Raw genomic sequence first — 4,926 nt, 5'->3', positions numbered from 1 at the left:
GACAGTTCAAGATTGACATGAATTTTTTTTTAACCACTGATTACAAACGTCAAGAAAAACTTAACGACTATTTATAATTGTCACGAAAACTTTTATAGTGATAGTTTTAACAGTCAATATTGCCAGTTTTAACTATCACGAAAAACTGTATAATGACAACTTAAAAATATCATGCAACATTAAATAATGACATTCGATACATGTCATGGAAAAGTTTACAACGACAATTTAAAACTATCATGGTATACTTAATAATGTCAACTTTCATGTTTCAGAAATGTCAATAGAAGGCCACCAAACAATTTTGAATGTTTTTTTTGTCACGAAACCTATTTTGTTGACATTTATGAATGTAACTTTTCATATAAACCTGTCTTGAAATGTTTTTAAAAATCGCTTTCCATAGTTGTACCTAGCAACTGTCAATTGTGACGTATTTTATATACAAAAACATATATATCCATTAGTACACCAACCCACTTGCAAATATAAAGTGTATACATATAGTAAGTTATATATATACATCAATGAAGGTTTTCCATGTCCATCAACCCCGTACATAAACAAACTACATACCAAGTAACTGCTAACCCAACAAATATTTCAAGTAGCTACCTGCCATGGTTCTCCAACTCTTCTTGAAAGACCTAAGCAATGGAAAAAAAACCTCAAATATTTCCCAATAATATATGCGGAAGGTCAAACTACAACAAATATTATATGTTGTTATAGTTCATATCGTGTAAACGTGAAAGGTCAAACTACGAAATGTAGCTAACATATTACAGAAACTCTCACTCCTGCTTCCTTCAACCCTCGCCCCCACATGCTGAACAACATATTCAAAACAAACAATTAAGAAAACACGAATTAAACTTCGGCAAGTATATACAAAAGTGGAGAACCTAAACTTTCAAATCTCTTACACTCAGTTTACTTCCTTTTTCTACTCATTGTAAAGGTTAACATAGTAGAAAAGAAAATTATATTTCAGAAGTTTGAGTAAACTTCGTGAAAAAACAACAAACACATTTTAAGCTAATTTCAACACTGTCAACAGACACATTTTTCGAAAATCATAAGCTTGTCTAAAATTTTTGGATATCACAGACAAATTTTTTGTTCTATCTATAAAAGATCTACATCCATTTTAGGTCATCCACTATGTAATCAGTTTTAATAATTACAAAATATAAACAGAGGACCAACAAACCTGATTTCTGGAATCAACACACTTTCATAGCCTTTATTTAGTGCTTGAGAGCTAATAATCACAATAAACACCTAAGATCTTTTCCTCTCTCAAATCACTCACACAAAACCTTTCTTTCACAAAAACAAAGAAGTAAAAAGACAATATCAAACGGTTTTTTAAATTCTCCAAATACTAAAGACTTTACCCAAATAAAACTGATTTATGAACAACACAGATGTTGAACAATAACAAGCAAAAATGTTGAACAATAATAAGCAAAAACAATCTACTTATCCAAATCGTAATTGGCTATCTTTTTCTACAGGATAGCCACACAATTATACAACTAGATTTTAAACTATATGCATGCCACAAATATAAACACTAAGCCTTAATTGGCTATATTTACTGCAGGATAGTCACACAATTATCCAACTAGATTTTGAACTATATACATGCCACAAATATAAACACTAAGTCTTAATTGGCTACCTTTGCTGCATGATAGCCACACAATTATCCAACTAAACTTTAAACCACACAATTATCGAACTAGACTTTATACTATATGAATGACACATATAAGCACTAAGTCTTAATTGGCTACTTGCACAATCTTACATAAGCAAGTCAAACATAAAATCAAGGCACAATATTCACAAAAGAGACCATAGAAGCAGCCAGAATGGGAGAGAAAGACAACCACAAACAAAATATGAACACACAAATCTAAACAACATAGCTTTAACAAACACAAATAGAAACATTATCTAACACATTTCTCATTTCTCACCGCAAGAACAAGCTTTCACAATTTGTAAAAGTTATGAAAGGAAAGAATATGAAAGACAAAAAAGTTTTAACACTCTCCACCAGTGCAAAAGTGCTAACTTGCAAAAAAACGATAGAACATAGAAACTAAAACTAAGGGAGGGATAGAAGAAATGAAAACTAAGTGTTTCCTCCCCCTTCAAATAACAAAACTAAGGGAAGGACCACCCTCTGCCTTTTGCACTATATATATGTACATCATTTTCTCTCATTCAATTCAATACAATTTATTGCTTTAGCAATCATTTTGATCTCTTCTAATCTAGTACGCTATATAATATGTATTTTATTTTATTTCTCCATACCAAAATGAAAACAAACTATATATATACATCAAAATTAAACAAAACAAAAGAACCCTCATGATCAATCAACCATATTTACCCCTCAGAAAAGCATTCATTCATCCATCCAATTTTTATTTCGTCGATTCTGATAATGTGTTCAAGGTAGCAAAAAGAGATAGATAAAATTAAAAAAGAAAGATGGAAAAAGAGAATTGGAAAAGTGTGGTTGATTAATTATAGATAATAATTACCCATCATGGGCAGCCTCAGTTCACTAAGATACTTCAAATTCAACTCTACGCTTCCTGCCTTTCAAATATTTGATTATTGAGAGAGATAATGATGGCATTACCACAATACTTTAGGACTTTGAATCAATTTTGAAACAAAAAACAATACCTAATTGACGAGTTATTATAGGTCATTAGTTCGGATCAAAATTCATGCTCAATAGTTGAAATGCAATCCTCACAAAATAGAAAGAAAGATATTGACTCCATATGTAAAAATACCTCTAACTTAATGCATTATTTCAGAGTCTTTCGTACCACTAGATATATTGTACTCTAATTAACCTTTCAGATAAGTCGACGAGGGAAATGATATGAATAGATAACCAAAACAAATCAATTAAAGAAACACACTTCCATGAGCCAATCTTCATTAATGAAACAGTAACCAGGATAAAATTAATGAGCTAGGATAACACAGTGCCAAATGAAATTACCGACAAGAAAAGATGTATTGCTACTTTTACGTCATATACGCAATTCAAATCAATTTTCAGAAGCAAAGAAAATCAAATCAAATCATGCGCATTCCAATTTTCATCCCAATTCCTCGACTGTTCTCAAATAAATCAATTCTAGTAAAATCCACATCCAACATAATTTAGGCACATGAAAATCAATCGCTGGAACAACTCATACGGGTCGAAAAACTTCAAATCCAAAAGAAAATGTTCATATGAGTTGGGTAATTCTTGTAGTGAAAATTTTTCGGCAAAAAAAAAATAATATAGCAACTGATTTACCATAAATTCCCAAAACGAAGAGAGGGTTGAGCGCCAAATTATCGTAAATAATCGTCAACCAAATGAGAAAACCTAGAACAGAACAAATCGAACCTGATCTGCATGAATAGGGCATGAGAAATAGATGAATTCAACTCTTAAAGCTTGTAATCAATGATTTCTATGATTGTGCCTCGCAATTTGAATGGAGGAGGCTGGGTTTGGAGGTTGGATTTGGGGGGGGGGGGGGGGGGGGGGGGGGGTGGTGGTAGAAAGGAAGAAGGAATGGAGGGGCGGACGATAGAACGACGAAACTGGGCGATGGCGGTGGGGCTGGGCGACGGTATGGGCGCTGCTTTGAAAGAGAAGGAGAGGAAGAGACTTTGAGGGAGAAGAAAAATGGGATTAGGTATTTTTAGTCTCTTCTCCCGACATTTTATTAATAGGTGAGATGCAATTTATTTATTATTTAAAAAAATTGTAAAAAGCTATAGTTTGATTATTTTTTTAAAAAACAAAAATTTTTAAAAATTTTTAATTTAAAAACAAAAGGATACTTTTATAAATATAACATATCTCCATGCTCTTATATTCTACTAGATTCACTTTTCTCGACTATTTTTCTAAATAGTCGGGAGTCGTAATATTTTAAAAAAGTTAAAACAATATTGCCCGACAATTATTAAAATAATTGGGAAAATCCGTTTTTCCTAACTCTTTCTCAAAAGAGTCGGGAGTTGTAATATTTAAAAAAAATCAAAAAATATTACCAACGCTATTTTAGAATGGTCAGAAATATTAATATCTCCCGACTATTTCGAAAATAGTGGGGAAGTCTAATATTTGAAAAAAAAAATTAAAAACAATAACGCCTAACAATTTATTAAAATATTGGTGTAAAGTCCACTATTCGACTTTTTTCTAAAAGTAGTCAGGAGTGGTAATTTAAAAAGAAATTAAGAACAAATTTTGTCCGAATATGTAATAAAATAGTGGGGAATATAAACCTCTTCCGATTACTTCAAAAACGGTCGAGAGTGGTAAATATAAAAACTAAATTTGCATCATCTAGGTAATGGATCTTGAATGATGGCACGAGAAAGATGAAGGATGACGGTGAAGACAAAAGAGTGCAAGGAAGATGATGAACTTTAGGTTTTTGAAAAGAACATCGAAAACATATGAGTAAGAAAGCAGTTTGCAAAAGGGCGTGGTTTGATTTAATTTATTTTAATTTTATTTACCTAGAATGAAAAAATATCACTATATTAATATTATACTTGAATATTTCATAAAAGCAGCTTATTTTATTGGTGTTGGTGTGTCCATAAGTCTCACTCATCTTGAGTTCAATTCACACAAGTAACTAAATATGCTATCACTTATATATATATATATATATTTTTTTTTTTATAAAAAGATATATCTACTAAGTTTTTATTTTTCTTTTTATTGAGAAAGATGGCTTATTTCTATTTTCTTTCAAAAAGTTCCTATTAATATTCTTAAAAATTTTACACTAAGATTTAATTAAAAAATTTCTATCTAAATTCAAAATTTTATGTTATACAAAATTTAAAGGTTCATGAACCTAACTAGTT

General features: G+C 30.9%; 1 long non-coding RNA gene across 2 annotated transcripts; it reads right to left on the bottom strand.

The window, feature by feature from the left end:
- Window positions 1-406: 406 nt before the first annotated feature.
- LOC111022162 (uncharacterized) lies at window positions 407-3,746 on the bottom strand. 2 transcript variants are annotated; one of them, XR_015790073.1, is made up of 2 exons: window positions 3,440-3,746; window positions 407-829 (listed from the first exon to the last, which is right to left on the bottom strand). It is a non-coding gene; the product is annotated as an uncharacterized LOC111022162 (long non-coding RNA). The 2 variants fall into 2 exon arrangements; XR_015790072.1 differs by having other exon boundaries at window positions 407-647.
- Window positions 3,747-4,926: the final 1,180 nt, after the last annotated feature.

This window comes from Momordica charantia (assembly GCF_013281855.1).
Source record: "Momordica charantia cultivar OHB3-1 chromosome 4 unlocalized genomic scaffold, Mcharantia_2.0 BLBB01000004.1, whole genome shotgun sequence".
NCBI classification, from domain to species: domain Eukaryota; kingdom Viridiplantae; phylum Streptophyta; class Magnoliopsida; order Cucurbitales; family Cucurbitaceae; genus Momordica; species Momordica charantia.
The sequence above is the reverse complement of the archived record's forward strand: the minus strand, read 5'-3'. Positions and strand labels throughout refer to the sequence as shown.